Consider the following 21002-nt stretch of genomic DNA (forward strand, 5'->3'; position numbering starts at 1 on the left):
TAGCTTATACTTTGCAAGTTTTTCCATTTGTTTAGAAATATAGTCCATCGTTCACTGAATAGAGAAGACAGAATACACAAATAGTCACACATAAGAAGACAGATATATGCAGTAGAATTCAATAGCTAGATGCACCCAAATACACCCAATCAGCCTACCCTCAAAAGCCTCACTTAGAGCTTGACTCCATTATAGAAATCTTTAGCACCTCATCCTCCATCATTTATGTCCAAAATGACAGAACTCAGTAATTGGTATAACATATTTGTGGGATGAAAGGATGTGGGATACTTTTGGGAGTGACATTGGTGCAAAAAGAGCTGGCCAAAGTAGCCTTGAAAAGGGCAGATGTACCTGCTTTCAAATGTCAGAATGTAGTTATCTACCCCATAATCACAAAATTGTCCCCAACAAAGGCAGCCAAAGCTTTTTTGTCATTTCCTGTAGGTTACGAGTAGCCAAGTAGAAAATTGCCTGGCACAGGCTCATAGTTACATACCTGTGTCTGTATCACCTCTGCCCAATTATTCTGTTTGCTAAAGCCCATTCCTGGGTCTCTGACTCACCAGGATTCATCAAATTTTCTGGATGGCAGCTTTTATCACAATAGCACTAATCACTCCTACTTCCCCAGTAATGCGACACTAAAGAGACATGACATGGCAGGTGGAAAATGGATGTGAATTATGATTTGAAATAAAATAGTGGAGCGACTCCAAACTAAGATAGTGTTGCAAAATACCTTTTTAAATATGGAAAAAAATCAACCAATGACATTATAATAAAGGTTAAAGATTAACTTAATTATATCACATTCTTGATATATTTTATAACACATAATGACATCTCACACTGTTGGAATCACTTAAAACACAGCATAAATATTATCCAAAAGGGTCTTTAACCTCCCCAAAAAATCTCAAACACCTAGGAGGACCTAGCAGGTACGAAAACCAGTGACCTTTGACAAAGGACGAGATTTCCTCAACAAGAAGAACAGAACAATGGGCACACACTCTGTCCCAAATGCTTTGTCTCAGGAATACCTAATGCTCTGCTTTGCTGGAGAGCGGCCAGATAATAAAGCTCAGTCAGGATCAGTGAAGCTGGTCTCCACTGACTCTACCCTCATTGTTGGATGCTTCGCTCCCTGGGAGTCGCTGTACGTTATCAGTGATCATCAAAGGCACTGTCAGGAAAGTGTGGAACTGGGGCTTCCACAGCCTGTCCGAGACGTTAGACACATCCAAATGAGACAGGCTTATTAATTCTTCAAAAGCCACACGGCTTCCTTTTCCCCAAGACTCATTTTGGTACATTTAAGGATGATAAAAGCTCAGCCAGGGAGCTCTCCCGCCTCTTTCCGCTGTCTCTCTTTTTCTTTCTCACACATACATCATACATAATGCAGGCACATGCATTCAGTTGATCTCAAGAAGATATTACTTCTTGCTTTAAAATAGCTGTCATGTTTCAAAGTCTTTTGTAGGAATGGAAATAAGGACATTCCAGGGACAAAAATTCAGAGCTAAAATCACACAGTGAAAGCTGTGGTTTGCATCTACTGCTTTTTGCACATAGCCACTGTGTATCTTTTTCATGGCTGAGCTTTCTGCTTTTTTCAGCTGTCAGTGGCCAAATAGTGGAGTCAGACGCCTCTCAGTAATAAATGTGTTTATGATTTAACCATACGTCTACAGTGGCAGTTCTAGAAAAGTGCATGTGTGCTCAGCAAAACCATTCCCAGAAACAGAAAGTTTAAAAGAAAAAAAAAAAAAAAAAAAACTTTGCTGCTGTTGAGTTTCTTCTGAGATGATTGCTGTCGAGTTTCCTGTGAGATGATTGCTATTCAGCTACAAACTTGACATATGAAGGAGACAGTTGTTAATTCTGCAAAATGAAGCAGCCAATTTCTCCCCAACTAATGTAAGAACCGTTTCACCAAAAGGAAATGGAATCTCAGACAATGAGAGCTGTTTTAATGGGAGGGACCAGAGGAGGACAAAGCCTTGAAATTCAGCTTTTTTGCATTTTCTGTACTGACGAGCATTGGATTATATGTGGAACATCAAAAGCTTTAATTATCTTAATTACTCCTACATTTGCAAGCAGGGAAGCTCCTTGTAACCAAAGGAAAATGCAAGTGTTTCTGCGGCAAAACTAGTCGTTAAAATGCACATAATTTGAATGTTATATGAGAACCTTAATTGGTGAATTCATGGTTATCAAGGGGCCTCCTTCATTACAATTCAAGAGGCTCCTTCATGGTGGCCATATTTTCACATAATGAATACGATTCTTCTCCTCCTTCAGTGCAATTACTAATTGCACAGACCTGCTGATTGCCCCCACCCCACCTACACAGCCAAAATTAATGTGGCAAGTTTTTTGTTTACAACCGCCAACCTGAATATGAGAAAACTCATTTATATTAACGTATGACACTGATAAAGTGGATGCACAATACTTAATCCATCATGAATACACTGACATCCACACTAATAACTGCATATTAATCTGATTATAGCAATACCTTAGCTATACCATTTAGATTTTCCAATTATTTTCCTTTCCATAACGAACTTGATCTAAACAGTCAGTGGGACACTTTAAGAGTAAAGCAGAATAGAACCAGACTGGAACAAAATAAGTGAAGGTATCTCTGCCTTCCTTGGGATTTCACAAAATAAGAAACTGAAAACAGAGTTTTGAGTTCTTTTCCATACAGGTACTAAGCAGATATTTGGGAAAAAGACCTGGCTTGCCCACCGGGTAGCTTGTACTATTTTGTTTTAGAACAAGACAAAAAGGAAACAGAGGGTCTGATGTTTTTATTTTTCCTTTGAAGAAACATGGTAGTTTCACATTCTTTTACATAGCAAGTGAAGTGTTCAAAACTTTTGTCTTGTTGACCACAATACTGTATAGCAACAAAAACTAGGACATGAGAAAACCTTTTTGTAAATGGCCATAAATCACATTTTTAAAATTACAAATATACATATTTTGCCTCTTTGGTGAGCAAATGTATTATCTGGAATGTCCAGAGCCTGAGGGTAACTTCCTGTCAGAATGTAAAGCAGTATTTCACTGCGCCCTCTGGTTGAAAGGTTCAAGTTTGTTTGCACTTGACCACTGACCACACACAGCATCTCTGTTCATTGTGGTCTGAAGTGTGCTCTGTTGCACCTGTAACCACACCCAACTGTGATGTCACGGTGTACTGACACACCCTGAAGGACACCTCTACATCACTTCAGCAAGGTAAGGAGTTAAAGCTTTAGGTTCAGCCAAAACATCTCCAGCCTGTGTTTTGTTGCTCTTTGTTTATATCAGTCAATATTGCATATTTAAAATGGTAAAAAACAGAACCTATAGATTCAACGTGTTTCTCTACTGTGTTAGAGAGTTCTGGCCAATGTACATTGTCTAGTTTGTAAAAAATAACATTGTTTAATCACTGGATTTGCATGAGTATTTTGGGGAACAGAACAAATTTTGTGCCTGGCAGCTGGAGAGCAATTTGGTCAGGCTAAGGCAGTCTTGGTGAATCAGGGCATTCATCTGATTATTTTAATCACAGTAAGGCTGTGATCCAAGACTAACAGAGGCTGACCAAAATGTTTTGATGTGTCTGCTTATGCAAACTAAAACAAAATAATGGGCCCAAGCTAATTCACAGCATCATATTTGTCTCTGAATAGAAACCCCTGCTGTTAAAATAATGCAAACCTGAAAGTGATTAGTCCAAAATTTAACTGCACTACATTACTTGCATTCATTTACAGTACTAGTCATAAGTTTGGACACACTTTCCCATTCTTGAATGTCCAAATTTTGACTGGTACTGTACATTTATATGGAAGTAAATGCAGCTACTGCCAAATGGTCTATGAGCAAGGGACAGCCTTAGCAAGTGCCATACCCTCTTGTCTCAAGAGCTCATTGGATAATGTGTTGGGGCTCACCCTGAGGTGCAGGGGATCTCACTACAGGGCCAGATGACACTTGTGCAGGTCGACTCTTTCGGGCACAAAGCCCAGTTGACTTGTTCAGCAGAGCTAAGCCAGCAGTGACTGCCAGGGGGTTAGAGGTTAGCGTAAGCCGCTCTGGGCCACCGCAGCCCACTGACTCTGAACAGCAGGGTCAGCTGTGGGTCTGCATGATCCCTCTGCTAGGTAAAAAGATTGAACAATGACACACAAACAATGCAAACATGACAATGAGATGAGAAAAAAAAAAATAGGAAAACCATTTAATGAGGATTATTGTTGCTTCCAGCATGGAAAACAGGGTGGGATTTTATCATAGTCACACAGCTTAAACATACTAGTAGATAAGTATGAGTACTTAATGTGACCAGTGCTATGCTTTTTATATCTTTCTGTGATCTGTTTTTCAAAGAAGGCATCAAATACCATTCAGGAGGCATGACGACCTATTTCACAAATAAACGCTTTGTTTGTTAGAATAATTTTTAATCAAAAGCATACAAACATTTTATCACTAGTAAAAATAGATGTGAAAATGTAATACTGTTGGAATAAGAACCCATGTAAGTCAGCCAAAGAAAACTGCAAACCAAATATGCATTATTATTATTATTATTGTTATGATTATTATGTTAAGGTCTGTGAATGTGTCTATTTACATACATATTTGTTCTGCACAGGCACGTAATCAACTGACATCCAGAGACTACTATAGTAGAGCCACTGCCAATATGCATATCATTTCCATATCAGTGCAGTGACTGGAAAAATGCATTATAAAATCTAGACCAAACACATGTTTGCCGACAAATTAATGAAGCTCCACTCGCCAAGAGAGACAGCGCAGCTATACCGATACATCTCTTTAGCCTCGAGCATGCTAACAGCAGTGTCAATTTCTTGACTGAATCCCTCAAGGCTGCTGGCACAAAAGATACTTCAGTTTGAGGAGCGGAGGGGTTGGAGGGTGGAGGGCTCCTCCCTCAATGCTGCCTCTCCGCATGAAAAGATAATTGTCTCCTCCTTACCCAGAGAGATGGGTGTATTTCCATGACCTATACTAGGTACTCTTCCCCTCTCTTGCACAGCCAGAGATGTCACAGTGGTTTGCCATAATTACTTTTGCTGATAGAGGTGAGAGAGGACATTTGCATCAGATGAGGCGCCCAGTGGTTGGGTCTCCCCACACCCCATATGCAGCTTTTAATGTCACCGTAATCTCTAAAGGTTAGCACTGGCAGCACCACTGTATATCTCAACAACTAGCTGAATCAGTGGTTTGGAAATAGGTTTGACATTGAGTTCGGGTAAACGCAAGAACACACACATACACAATCACAAAAACTTGTGCACACACTCGAGCACAAAGAAAACACCATGCTAGAGAAATGTTGTGCATCTTTTTTACGTTGTTCTACACTAAGACTTGGGAGGGAGATTGGCAAGGTCAAGCTGTGATTTCTTAACACAAGATCCCTCTCTTTAGAAACTATTTGGGCTGTAGAGATAAACAAATAGAATGAGTGCTTTTTACGTGTTTGTTGTCAGAGAATTTCACCTTGTCTAGTATCTGCTGCCTACTGTGGTAATTTGCCTTAAGATTTTTTTTATCCTGCATATGTGTTTTCAACAGAGCAGCTCTAAACCTGGCTTATTATGTGTACATTGCACAAAAGTAAGAGCAATGTACTTAAAATCAATACAACAGGAGTCAGAGGTTTAAATTTAACAAACTAACTCAAACAAGTCAGCTTAAACACTGTTTAAAAGATGGCTTGCCTGATTCAGTTGCCATTAGTGCTGCTGTCTGCAGTGAAACTGACAGGACATGCAGCTGCACTGAGACAGCCTCAGTTTCCTTTATTTGGGGCAGTGGCTGAATCATCCAGTGTGACACAGGGAGTGGAGGCACCTTTGTCTCCAGCCTCTGTTTCTGACATGCTCCAGTTACCACAAGGGAGTGTAACACCAAAATCCATCCATCCATCCATCCATCCAAAACCATCCATTTTCCACCACTTATCCAAGTCAGGGTCACAATGGCGGGCTACATGAAGTAGTCAAGGTAGTGTAGACATCCTTCTCCTTAGCAACACCTTAAGCCCTTCCTAAGGATGCCCAATGTGTTCCAAGGCCAGGTGGGATAGACTATTCCTGTCATGTTTTGGGTCTGCCCAGCAGTCTTCTCCCACTTGGGTGAATTCAGAGAACCTTACCAGCATGGTGTCTAGGAGGTCTTCTGATCAGATGAGCCAAATGAACCACAACTGGATTCAGAATAAAGCAGCAGCACTTCAGACATGCTGTGAAGGTAAGTCATGTCAGCATGATCCAAGCAGTTACCTCTGCAATCGGGGCTTTGAACATATCTAATGTTTCCACCCTCCCCAGGCTATAGAAAAAAATTCATTCAGAGGTGGGAGTTGAAGACTTCACTGATGGGAGTCCAGTTAACCCTCACTGCACACTGGGGTCTGTCGAGTAGACTTCCCTGTCACGTGATCCAAATCATGAAGTGGTGATGAGCAGATAGCTCTGCTTCTCCCAAGACATACAGAATGGTCCCAGATCTGGCACCATTATTTCATCATTAATCTTCAGCCTTAAGTGATCTGATATGAACTTAAGAACTATTTATGCTCACACATGATGCTCTGTCTCAGTGGAAAGCAACAGGATATCAGCTGCTGGATGACTGTAGTGACATCCAGCAATTTGATTCTGGAGTTGGGGCTGTGCATAAAGGTGAGACCAGTTATATCTAGTTGGCACTGTACCACTACACCTCCCACACTAGCCCCAGCAACTTCCTCATCAGAGGTGTGACATTTCACCTCCCACGAACCAGTTTTCATAGTTGGGGTCAGTTCTCAAAGACCCAAGCCTTCACCTGCCAATGACTGCTGATGCACCAGACCTCTACATCATGCTTTGAAGGTGATTGGGCTGTGTCATAATGCTTCTTGGGGATAAGTCTAACCAGCCCCAACAAATACAGTCTTGGGTCCATCAGGGAGCTAAAAAAAACAGTACAAAGAGGTCTTTTGAATTGCTATTACTCATGTACCACCTCACTAATTCCGCATGGGGGACCCTTCTGGGAGCTGCTGCCCCTTTAAACAAGCTACTAAAGGTCATAGGAGCATACAAACCCCACCAACGCAATATGGAGGTAGTGATGATTCTCAAAAACATGATACCGAAATTCTTTTCCGACAGCTTTGTCTGGTTTTTTTTTTTCAACAAAGTTCACAAACTAACAATCCCACTTCTTCTTGGTATTCTAATGTGCCTGTGGTATTGATTAAAATATTGGAATCCACAGTGTCAATAAGTTTTCTCTATTTGTTCTGCTGTGACGATCATAGTCAACAAATGCCCAAGCAGGAGAAAGGACCAATCAAAAGTAGTATAGCTCATGCATGGATTTTCACACCAAGCACACAAAATTGATTGTGCTCAGATCATGCAGTAGCAATTGATACTTGAGAACTCCCTAGTTGACTGTCTAGTTTTACAATAAAGTGACGCATCTCAACATCGCAAAGGGGTATTGTATTACAAAAAATGAAAAAATGTCTCACTAACATGTTTGCTTTCATAAGGTTAAACAAAAAAAGCACATACTGTAAGATAAGGCACCACCATGGGCAGACTTAGATGGTTCTGACCAGCATATGATTCTGGATTTGAGTGACAGCCTAGAACAAATGATTAAATATTGAATATTGAGCCTGATAATGAAGTACAGTAGTTATGTAAATGTAGACACAGTAAATAATTGTGCTAGGCCAATTCCAAACGACACACATTGTTTTGTTTGCAGATGAACAAGTGCACAGTGAACCAACATATTCAACCATGCCAGCATCAGAAGTAGACAGAAAGAAAGCAGTTACACACCACTGTAGGCTTTAATTTAGATATGTCCTTGAACCCACTTAACAGTTGTACACTGATGCTGCAGAGGTGTACATTCAAGAAGGGCTGCATCTCTGTCTTTGTGCCATTGTTTTTATTCCTCCCAATCTCCCACTCTGAGAGAATGATTCTGGCTTCTGTAGTCTCTAAATCCCACACCTCCCAGAGCATACGCGTCTGTTCATCACACTTTCTCCATTCTCTTCTTGTTTTTTTGTTTCTGGGATTCTGGTGACATTTTCAAAGTGCCAGATCCTTGCCTTGAGACATTGTGCATGTGCCCACACCTCTCCGCCCCCAAAAACACACAAATACACACACACATAGAAAGCAGATACACACACTCCCTGCCTGGAGCCTGGCCCCTCTGTGCTTGTCTACCTCAGAGAAGCTGGAGCTTGGCATAGAGAGGAGGCTCCGGTGGATTCTGTGCTCCGCCTGCCAATGCTGCTTTTTTGATCTGCAGCCAGCTGATGACAGATCTACATTAAGCTCATAGTCTTCTTCCTTTCGCTCTGCTTATCCTCTCCTCTTCTCTGACACTGGGGCAAAATGTTACTGTAAGTCCACGAGCATTGGTGGGAATCGACATCCCGTGGGGTCGGCACTGTGAGTCTCCTTTCACACCAAACTGAGAGAAATATAGAATGCTGAGTGGGTTTCCAGCTTGCAGAAAAATACCATGTGGGTGTAAGCCAAAGATAGTGCCATATCAACAATCCAGGGGGGAAGGTTTTCACATCTCTGATGTGTACCTCCAAGTTTTGAAGGAAAGAGCCACCCCTTAATTTGCTCACAGAGGAAGATATTGTACAATTTGTATGTTACTTTGTGATGAAGAGTTTTAATCTAACTTTTGCTGCACCCACTTTTTCTTTTCTTGAGGGTATTTCTGACTAAAACAGAAGTGAAAGGAGACACGTTTAGGGCATCTCTTCTAGGTGAGACACAATTGTGGTATGAAATCAAAGTAGTGGTTGTGTGTCTGGTTGTTCAGATTTTCAAATCCCCAACAAGGGTCTACTAGGGCGACCAATGAAGCAAAAATTCATATTTCTACATTTTCCATGATAGATGTCGATACTTGTGATTGTTGAATGAGGTGAGTCTAGACAGAAGCCCTCTGTGCTTCTGTCTTCTGTGCTTCACAAACATGAAGAGATTCTGGGAACAAATGTAAGAATGCCTTGGTAATTTAATAAAAAAGCTAATTTTCATAAAAAACTAAGATATCTATCAAGGTAACATCATTTCAAGTAGAAAAACACTTGACTTAATGACCATCATTCAGAAATCCTCATAAAATATACCAATTCAAAGTATGAATAACAGATATTCTGTTCACAATGCTTTGCAAGCTCAAAGTGAGTATCTGCTGCTTATAACCAGTGTTTTCTAGCTGACTTGTTTATCAAGTTGCTTGCAAAGAGGATGTGCAGAAATTGTGCTCAAATACTTCAATGTTTGTACAAAGCATTTATCCTACTGATAAGTGCTTGTGAAAAATAGTGCGCTTTAGCAGAGACTGCAAGCACTTACATAGGAAGCATGGCTAACAGCTGCTGACGAACAAGGAGTGACGTGCAGTGATGGAGCCTCACCATTAGAAAAACACCACCAGCTGTTATTTCTAAAGGGGATCATCTGCTTATTACTGCAATATCCAGGAATAGCTGGCCATTGCATTATTTAGCATGGCAGGCAGCTTTGAGTGAGGTGCGACTTTGTGCTGATACATGCAAACACTATTTTTTGTTTTAGCCACTGCTGTTTTCAATAATTTTTTCCCCCCAAATGCTGTGATTGAGAGCACAGTTGTGAGGAGGAAGGAAAACAACAGATACCTTTCGGTTGGAGCTCGCTGTATTGTTTGTGTTTGTCATTACAGAGCTGTCCTTTTGATTTGGTGGGGGTAATGCTTTTGTGTGGGCTTTAAATTGGCAATCAGCCTGTCACATTACCATTCAAATGGTCACTGTAAAGCTCTAGTGAGGAGGTCATGGCCTGTCTCAGTGGAGGAGAGAATGCTATTATGTTACACTCTTAAAGATCATTTACTGTATTTTTCTGCGGCAGGGAGAATATAATAGCACACACAGGCACAGACACCTTGTGTTTTCAGCTGCATTCAGTATGTTTAACCCATTTCAATGCAGCATTGGTGCAGATATTTAATGGAGCTTTCTTTCGGAACAATACCTCAGTCTCCCCTGACAGTGGAGCAAAAGGAGAAAAGAGTGTATCAAGATACATGAGAGATACAGTGAAAATGAGACAGAAACAATGTAAGAGTAAACAGGAGAGTCAGAGTGCATATGAGTACATGAGGGAGAGAGAATAATGGCAGCTATACACTCGCTGTGAATACATACCTCATACCCAACAGACATAAAACCTCTGCATTCAGTGGCTGCACGGTTGTCAGGAACTGGAATATATTATCTCTGCATCTATTGTGAAATATCCCACAAATGTCACCCTGAATGCATGCACACCTTTGTCTCAAGCCTTCTGTGATTGCGGTACTTCACGATTCAACAAGCTTCTTTAGGCAAATGTTAAGGCAAAGTGTTGTATAGTAATGTATCATTTGACCCCCACAACTCATCCTGCTTGCATTGATATGGTTAGCTCTGGCTTTGGGTCAAACTTACTGTTTATTAAGAAATGCATTGTTTCTTCATGGGTCTATTTTGGCAAAATTGGGTCAATTTTACTGAAATTCCTTGTATCAATGAAAAAAACTCTCTCAGCTGATGTATAATAGTCTATTTACTGGGCACCAGGAAGTATTTGCACCCCTACTCCCAGTTTCAGGGATGTATTACCAGTTTTAGCTGCCTTTTTTTGTGACAAGCATGTGTTAATTTCCTGCCCTCGTACAGTAGAACGGACTTTATGCGATGTTACTCAAACCCAGCTCCTCTAGGCTTCCCTGATTTGAAATCTAAGCACACAGACTAACTCTGTGCCATGCTGTCCTGTCGAAGAAACAGCTGTTTGCATGAATCTTTAATGTACGCCCACATTGGCCTGCCATTGAAGCAGATGAGAATGTGGAGGATCACCTCGATCCCTGATTTAAGCTGTTTCAAGTCCCTGCCATTTCAGAATGTCAAATATCTCATTCACTGGAGTGCACCACTTAAGAATGTTTTAGGTTAGAAAAACAGCAACAGCAGTTTAGCCAAGTTGCAATGCAAAGTTACTTCACCAGCGTCTAATTTATGGTGGCATTGAAAATTATTGAAAGTGCAGAAACTGCTTCACAAAATATAGAAACACAAACGAAGACCATCCATGGGGCTGGGAAACATTGTAGTAATTAACACTGTGATGTCAATATGAATATATGTCCAATATTGATACAGTATATCAAATAATGGCAAATGTATGCAAATTCTGTCTCCCGAAGGATTAACAACATGATTGTTTGTTCCTGTTATAATTTATTTTTCATCATACTAAGAAAAATACAAAGTTTCAAGAAAAAAATGACTCTTTGGAGAAATCGAACAAGACAGATAAAAATAAATGCAAATTTCCCCCCTTTTTCAAAATCATATATAAAATAACCAAACTTCTTTTCAATGTAAATAACTGAGTTCCACTCTAGTATATTAAAAATGGTAATAATTGACTTTTTTTTAAAACTACAGTTTGCTTAGAAACATTAATATTGTAAAAGAATAACATGATATCATAACGTATCACATTAAGATATGCTAATATTGAATTATTGCAAAAGTAATTCATTAAGCTATATATAAATTGAGCTAAATATATATTGAGGTGATGAACTGACTTCAACTGTGCACTTACAAATATTTTGAGAGGCCATCTGAGCAAGTAAAAAAGCTACAGCGTGTTGAAAAAGAGCCAGATACACAAAAACACGCACAACCCACACACACACATTCTGTTGTTTTGTCAGTGTGTTTTATAGTCTTAATTTAGAAGGAAATTTAGAGGCCCCTCTGGGTTTTGCGTCTCACCTACACAGTAAGTATTTTCTTTTCTTCTCACTTTGTTCCAGTACTTTTAAATTATTTGTCTGCAAAAAGCACTTTGGTAAAATGAGCTAAAAAGTAAACACCATAAGCTGGATATGCTGCCCTGCACAGAAGAGCAATGCTGCTGTCAATATGGCTGCGGCTTTACAATTGTTGTGCTTGGCGACTGCTGTCTGTATCACACAAGTGTGAAAAGCAATAACACCACCAAAGTGCAACTGTTGGCGGTCAATATTTTCTCTCCCTGATAAACCCTCTGGGCAGGAGCGTTCCTTCGTCTAGCCAACACAAACACAGCTTTGCAGTTTCAATCTGTCACAGTGTGTGAATATGGAGCCAGAAAGAAAGGGAAAAAAAATATATAAAAACCCTTGTCTTACCGCTCTGTATTCTCAGTTTCACAGAGGAATCATTCAAATATGAAGTTTAAAGATTGCCTGAGATAAAGTCACAGTGCTTGTCAGAGTCAGCAGGGTTAAAAACATCTCACTGCAGCAACTTTGATTCAGTTTACTTTTACTAATGTCACGTCTCTGCAGAGCATTTTATGGAAAAGGCATCTACCTCTAACTAGACACCTTTAGCAAGAAACACATTTATCAGATGCATTAACAAACAACTAAAGACAAAAATATTACCTTGTAAAAGTCAGATGTGTTTGCAGGCGAAAGTCTTCAGGTTTACCTGGACAGGATACGGGAACAAGTCTGCCTCAGCTGTGAACCAAAGAGACCCGACATGTCAAGGTTATTCTACAGCTGTGAGGCTTTTCAGTGTATCATGTGACATACACTACCTAACCAAATGCACACATCAGTGTATCGCACACATCAGTGTATCGAACTGTGAAAGATCCACATAGCTCATATTGATGCAAACACAGGAGTGCGTGGGAAACATGAGATTTATAAAGTTTGCACACATGCTGTGCTAACTTATAGCACCCACGCCACACTCACACACTCCCACAGACACGCACATTCACACAAACTCGGTAAACAAGCCTCCAATTCCCAAAGCAGCTGTAGACTCGGCAGACTCTGCTACCCAGTGGCTTACTTTTGAAGATGAATCTCCAGAGCCCCCTAAGGAAAACAGCGCATTGCCAGGGATGTCCAGAAATGTTAACTGTCGCTGTGTCTCTCCACGCTTAGACACTGACGGCTGTGATGGGAAGTCACGGTGCTCCCGCACTGAGGCAGGGTAATTGGCTAGAGATGATGGGCCATAAACATACATCACAGGGGCGGCGAAGCGCCAAGCAGAGAGCTAACTAAGGCTCTCTTTCTACTGCGTAGCTCTTGTTTGTCACACGCATGCAGCCACGTGCACACACACACTACTCATTGTCTTCCTTTCCCTGGATATTCACGCTCTTTGAACACATGGGCTGGCTCACTATTATTATAACAGAGAAGAGAGAGAAAAACCTGCCACTCCCTTCATTCAATCGATCACCACAAAACTAAGACAACACGCTCTGTATATTCTGTGTCGACCTTTTTGCCATTTCTTTGGCTTCATGACCGCGACCCAGAGGATGCTCTCTCCTGCCATTATCATCCACTGATATATAATAGACACTACCCATTCAAAATGCATCATCACCATAACAGAAAGGATGCCCTCTCTCTCACCATTACTACCACCACACAGTGGTGGATAATAGGCTATCCGTTCCTGCGGTGCTATCACCACGGTGCAGACTTTCCTACCATTACCATAACACTTCTGTCATAATAAGCAAAGAGAGCCTTCCAGTCATGACCACAGCTCTCCGAGAGGAGGTCAGTCATGTCAGACTGTTTGCTCACACGCTGGTAATTGGGAGAAATAAGGCTGAGTGAGGAAATAGCACTGGAGCTTCCCTTTCTTCTCAGTGGTTTGCTGTGCGAAGCAGCATTTGCTATGATCCAGTAGTGCTGCTGAGCCATACGACATGTTTAAAAAAGCAAGGAAATAATAAGAGATATGGGAAACAGTGCCAGTTAATTTGGCTCACACAATTGCAGCTGTTTGCACCATCTCATGATGCTGTATGATAATAGATATTTCCTCAGATACAGCATGTCCCATTCTGCATACTCTAATACCGTGACATGGGATTTATCATCAATAAAATCCACTTCATTCATCTAATCCTCTGTCTTTTTCTGGGTTTTCCAGATTTAGTTTGACAGGTCTTGCATGACTGCTTTTTTTTTTTTTTTTTTCCAGAGAAAACCTAAAGACCCCTTCACTCTCTCTCAGCAGACTGGAACTTCAAGGGGAAGAGTAAAACCGATGGCAGGGAGTGGGAGGGACAAGGGGGAGTCCAGGCAATGCGCTCATTATTCAGGAAGACACTCGAGGCCACAGGAAATAGCACACTTCATTTTTCTTGTCAAACTCCGGCTGGCTTAATGGCGTGTTCACAGCAAGTGGTGAGACAAAGGGATGGTGTGGCCTGGGTGAGACGTGGAAGGAGTACCGATCAAGATGGAGGCTGTCATCGCAGCGGCGGCTTCTCTACATTCTTCTCAAAGGTAGACCACCTGAGTTGCTTAAGCTGCTGAATGTGTTACAGTGGTAAATAAATATCTCTCATCTTTCAGGCAAGTAGACAGCAAGTATAGTGCGGCTAGCTTTCAAAGAGGAAAATGAAATATGGTCTCAATTATACCTAACTGTAGAGAGGCACAGATGTTCCTATTGTTCCTCCCATTCCACATCCTCCTAAACCTTCCCTCATTATTGCCTTCATTACCGGTGCCATCGATATGGCAGGCGGCTGCCAGAAAACCTGGATGTATCTACAACTCATCATCCAAACACCAATTAATCATCCGCCCAGCAATTATACAACATACCTTCCATTGATTTCGAATCCAGTGACACTTTTTCTATTTCATTTATACATCAGAAGCTCCTGTAACTGAGGCTACAGCGAGTTGTAGCCCATACAAAGCAATCTCTTCCCGCTCTATATACCCACTGGACTGGAACTTTGTTTTGATCAGAGGGATGATGGGGCAGGTGTTTTGGTACAGCTTCATGTCAGCGAGAAGCCTCATACCATTGCATTCCAATCTCCAGGCATGGCAGTGGGCTGCGGTGTCAGACAGCCTCTTTTGTTCGACTCCTAATTGGGGTAATTTATTGTCCTAACAGGCAGAGCAGCTGTGTCTTTACAGCGTAGCACCAATTAAATCCAGATGCTGGAATGAAAAGATGGGGCTGAACGTGACTTGGGGACCAATCACTAATATTAACTTAGATCTCTGCGAGACGAATATGACAAGCTGTGATGAGAGATTCTCCTCAACGCATCGCTATCCCACTGATATTGGAAATATGCAATTTTGATGAGGATTCATGAAAACAGTCAAAACCAGATCTCAGGCAGACGTTATGCATCATTTCTAATAATGGATGCAATTATCTGCCGGATTAAACATTGAAACAAAACTCTACAGGGACACCTGACAGCCTGACGCTAACGCTGCCACTGCAATGCAATCCACAATGAAGTTAGTGAACTCTAAAAATCTTGTTCTAGTTTCAAAGCGTTCAGAGTTTCTCCCCATAAAATGGCTCTGACAGAGGATCAGGTGAATATGAGCGGAAGATCTAGGGAATATGGAGAGCAACTGAAAGAAATCAGGTCGCTGTGAAGATTTCTCCAGGGCAGGGCTAACCCCGCCATACTGTGCTTGGCCCGGCTGCCTCTTCAGTCCGGGCTCTTTAGACGAAGAGCCCCGGGGACAGACACAAATGTGAGTAACACAGAGGATGAAGGCAGCGTGAGGTCACCACCTCGGGAGCCGCAGCTCACAGAGAAAGCATAGATAAACAGCGACTCCTTTAGCTTAACACTGAAAGGGAAAAGAGAGGGAGTAATGAGACAACCCTGGCGACGTTCTCCTTTTATCCGTTTATTTGTCTTCTCTGTGAAGTTGTCCGCTCTGCCGCTATTTGCTCTAAATGGAAAGTGGTTGTTGATGTGATGCGCGCAGCCTACGTCAATTTAAACATCATAATGACATATATTGTTATTTTTTTTCCCATACTAAGACGTGCTGCTCTGGATCTAAGTGTCTATTTCATTTGAATTCAGCGTGTGCTCTTAATGTGTAGCAACTGAAAAGGTAGCAGGGATTTAAGACAGAAATACACAAAAGCTGTATTCAAAATCTGTACGAGCCCCAAATTACTGACTGAGGCAAAGTAACCTTATAGGTATTTGCTTGAGTGAAAGTGGAAAACAAAACAGCATCTGCTTGTTTACTGGTTAAATGCATTTAAGTGCTTATCAAAAATTCTTTTTATAAATGGAGCTGCATCTGAACAGATTTGCAACATTTTACACCTCAGTTTGGTGAACAGATGAGTTTTATAATTAAAAGATATTTAATCCATATGTTCCCAGTTTAAGACAGTTAATACTCTGCATTTTGTGTATGTATAACCTTTAGTTTGCTGGATATCAAGTACAGGCTGCTGTACAAAATAAAACAGCATTGTGTATTAGACTTATGAATTTGTCTATGAAATAACCGATTTTAAAAAGTGTTTTGACAGTGAACTGAATAGAAATATTACGTTACATTTTTATGTACAAAAACAATTTTGGACAAAAGCATTACTGCACTTTTTCTTTCTTTCTTTAATCCCTATTAATATTCAATGGTCAATATATATATGATAAGTAAACCACAAAGTCTTCGATACGGACAAACAGCAACCGCAAAAGTCTAGCTTTTGATTGATTAATATATAGAACAAATAAGCAACATTTTTGCTTGTAAGTTAATTATATGAAGCTATATTATATGAAGAACAGAGTAGTTTCAAGTTTTCATTTCGTATTTTTATGTTTGCACGTGTCCAGTGAGATTTTGAAACAAAGAACATGCACTACAGAGCTTTCTTAAGCACAGGTCAAATTAGGTAATCTCTTGCAAATCTAATTTAATAGCAGATCATGTAACAAAAACAACCTGTAAGAAAGGCAAATTACATTCGATGAGTAATTTTCCCAATTCAATCGCTCTTCAAAGCTACGTTTGTGTTTCGAATACAGAATTGAACATTTTCTCTAATGAACCCTGACTGTGATCAGTGATCAGTCTAATCATTCAAACAAGTTAATTACCCCTTGTGGCAAAGTAGCAAATATGAGCATAAATAATACTGCAGCGATAATTAAATATTTCCACCATTACACAACAACTATTAAAAAGAGCAGCAACTCTGAAAGTTGGAAAATATACTCAACGTGATGTATAAAAAGTGTCTTTATGATACCTTACCTCCTTCAGTCCAGTGGCACTGAATCTTTCTACAACATATTGAGGAAGTAAAAAAAGGCTGTTTGATGAGAGTTTGACATGACAGCGGCTGGATCGTATTCGCGCTTGGCATCAGTGAAGCACGCAACGCCTTGGTTGAATGATCCCTTCTCTTGAGATGAAAGATGGAAGGAGTCCATGGACTTGAAATTCTCTGTAGCACCTGCCTTTATTAGAATTCAGTCTCGGCACGGAGCTCTTATGAATCCTATTACTTCATCATCGTACAACTGACTTCAAACCCTGAAGACAATATAAAATACCTGTTTTCTGTAGCCTTGACAACAGTGGCTCTGCCTCGCCTTTTTCGCCGTAACCTCTCTTTCCCCCCCAACTCACTCTCTCTCAGAAGGAGTCGAACTCTGAGAGCCAGGAGCTGTAAGTAGCCCGACTGGATGGCAGGAAACCTCTGTGCTTTATGAGGATAAAGAGCTCTGACCCAATTAGCTGTCTTTGTTAAATAAAACTCTACTGGCACTCGTTTAAACTGCCACATACACCCCCCACCCCTCCCCACCCCACCCCACACACACACACACACACACATACCCTGCTTGTGTTTTTACTGTACAAAGTGATTACTGATTTAATTAGCTGAGGACCTTGCTTCAGGGAGACTCCTAAATCCATATTGATATTTCTGCAGAGTTTGGAGATAGAGGCCTCGGCTCTGTGATGATGACTTACGAGGGAGGCTGCAGAAAAATATAATGAAAAGATGATTTGCAACTTTTACCCGGCCCTGTTTACTTTTTCCCCTGAGGCTAATCATTCTGTTGCAGGATGATGGTGAGAATTATGCAGAGAGCAAGGAGCTGATCAATGCTGTCTCACAGCTAGAGCCTTGGATTTAAACAGGCCTGCTGTCAAGATAGCAGCTTTTCTGGTTTTGACATGTGAGTATGTTCTATTACTATGCTGCTGAAATGCATTAACTGTATGCACACCTTAATTCCTTATTTTTAAAAACTGGACTGCCTGATAAGGATGGAATTGGACTGAAAATATCCCACCACAACCTTTCCTCAGTGCTGATTTGCATATATTGCTTACTCCTCTTTCCAGACAAGAACATTGATATCGGATATGCAAAAATCTGGATTTTGTTGAAATATTTCTTTCTGTTTTTAATGTTTCTACAATATCCACACACGGCACCTAGGCTATTAAGGTTATGGAAATATTGAGATCATGGCAAAAAAAATATGATAAGGTATGGTTATGGTTAGGTGAAAGATAGTGGTTAAGGTTTAAAAAACCCACAAATGTTTATTGCTGGTCTGTGACTGAATGTGATTCCTAGTCTGCTGCATGAAAATTGCAAAATTACACACCCATCCACCACCCTGACTCCATACTTCCTAGGTTGGCATTGGACACAAATTGTGTAGCGCAGAACTGCCCATTATGGAGGTGATTCCTGGGGATACTGGGCTGATATTGATTCATGTGAAGTAAAAAAAAACATGACATGCTCTCAAAACCTATGACAAATTGCTTGTCATCATTTTACTTGAGATTTATATTTTTTATGTTGTCCTTTTCTTATTTCCAAGGATAGCTGTCCAAACTTAGATGAGAGCACATTATATAAAGATATTTCCAGTGATGGAGTTTGAAAGCAGAATTTTTTTTTCAAAAACTAGCCGCTGTTACACACCAACGTTCAATAGTCAACAGGGAGAAATCCACGGTTACAGAAGAGATACAAGCTTCAATACACCAGATTATAATGCAGCCTTTGTGCATTCATAGGAAGAAGTACAACTATTGCTTTTTTTGACTGGAAAACTGTCTTGTCCTTACTATTATTTGCTATTATCAAAATATTCTTTTAAAAAGTGAAGTTCAGCTGGGTAAATTACTCCGATGAATGCCGAACAGCGTATTGGGAAATGCAGGAAGTTGCGTAGAGTGCCAAAGGTTGAATTTTCCATTAATTTCAAAGTTACACTGAAAGTGTTCCCATAATGCAAGAAGGATCTTAAAGTGTGTACTGTAAAGCGGCCGTTTTAGCATGAAAGCCTCCAACATAATGGTGATAAAAGCACAAATGAAAGCTTTTCAGTTAACAGGGTCTTGTTGATATGGGGTCTTTTTTCTTTTTTCAAAAATACTATTCTCTTATGAAAATGTAAAAGCAGTGTTCCGTGGTTTTCTTTTCATCATGACTGTACAAAGCGTATGGTACGGTGCCAAAGAGCAGCAGATTGGGGGAGCTGCGAGGTAACGTGCTGGAGTCAGAGAGGAAATGAAAATGAGGGTGGAGAGTATGGAGGTGTCAGGGTGGCTCGTCAAACTCCCTGCACATACTATGAATATTTCACTACTGACACACAGCAGCTTACCTCCCCTCACTGCACTCCTGGAGACAAAGACATAGAAAGAAAGAAAGAAAGAGAACGATAGAACAATAGATAGATAGATAGATAGATAGATAGATAGATAGATAGACCATCCCCTTTCCCCCCCTTCACCCCACATGCATAACTGTCTCAAGCTTCATCTCGCAGCCCCAAATTTCACGAGGCAGGGTTGACAGGAGGAGCTCTGCACAGCTGACAGCCCTGCTTTCCACAGCGCCAACAGGGGCTGTCTGAGAGCTCACCCACATCACACCGGCAGGTAATACCCCGGTCAGACCGACAGGCACACAGCCTCACAACACAACGCTCTCAAACGCACAACACACCAACTCATGCACACTACATGCATCCCAAAGGTGTAGCCAGGGGGATGGATTATGGAATATTTCACACATCATATTGTTGTGCATTAATTTACTGTTGTACAAACCATCAGACAGTCAAAGCACGACACATAACAGTGGGGGCACTGGATCACTGAGGGTTTCGCTCGGACTTGTTCAACTTTTGCTGTAATAGCTTTAAAACATTTATTTTGGACGACGGATCCAGGAAACACAAAAAAAATCTTTGGCCCTCCATAAAGACAAAAACAGCTAGAAAACATAAACAGCGCTGAAACTTCAGATAACGAAGGTGGAGTAGCAGTCCAACAGGTGTGTGATCACTCCTGGCTGCTAACGTTACCTGTAAACTGATGCTAAAGGATGCTAATGCTACAGCTGAAGCAGGTCCCAGGGCTGATATAATTGACTACTGGAAGCATAACTTAAAAATAAAAAAAATCACATTGATGCTAATGTGAAAGCTAGCACATTGACAATGCTAACATGTTTATTAGGTGTTATGTTTCATAAGAAATATCTTAAAGTAAAACCAAAGTCATGGGGATTCGTCTTTTGGGCATGATGGATGTCTGTAGTGTATTTCATTGCAATGCATCCAATAGTTGGTGAGACATTTCACTTAAAACCTAATGGTGGCGCTAGAGGAAAATTCAGGGATTCACCAAAGATGGTACAATTCATACAAAACAGATTCCACATCCATTAGCTGTTGAAATATTTCAGCCTGGACCGACAGACTGACATTGCCATCCCTAGAGCCACACTACCACGGCTAAAACTCACCACCGACTTTAAGATGTTTTTCTATGCAGCTTTGTAGACGATTGCCAAACAATGCTTGGCTACCTGCCAATGCTGCCGGTAGACAAAGTTGTCCATCACGAAAAAAGTAACACGTTTTACTAGGAGCTGGTGTTGATTTTTTCCTGTTCCGAGCAGACAAGCATACATAATGTACAGTGGTCCAAGCCACAACCTCCCTCTGCTCAGTGAAACTCCTAACTGCTGAGATAATCGCGCTTCACTAATCGGA

General features: G+C 40.9%; 1 protein-coding gene across 1 annotated transcript in view; it reads right to left on the minus strand.

Moving 5' to 3' along the window:
- Positions 1-21002, minus strand: part of LOC122986408 (alpha-1,3-mannosyl-glycoprotein 4-beta-N-acetylglucosaminyltransferase C-like) — a 106835-nt gene that overhangs the window by 34685 nt on the left and 51148 nt on the right. Inside the window, exon 4 of the mRNA XM_044357661.1 lies at positions 12565-12642. The gene's annotated coding sequence lies outside the window, so the exon portion shown is untranslated. The remainder of the gene's footprint in view (positions 1-12564; positions 12643-21002) is intronic.

This window comes from Thunnus albacares, chromosome 7, assembly GCF_914725855.1.
Source record: "Thunnus albacares chromosome 7, fThuAlb1.1, whole genome shotgun sequence".
Taxonomy (NCBI): Eukaryota; Metazoa; Chordata; class Actinopteri; order Scombriformes; family Scombridae; genus Thunnus; species Thunnus albacares.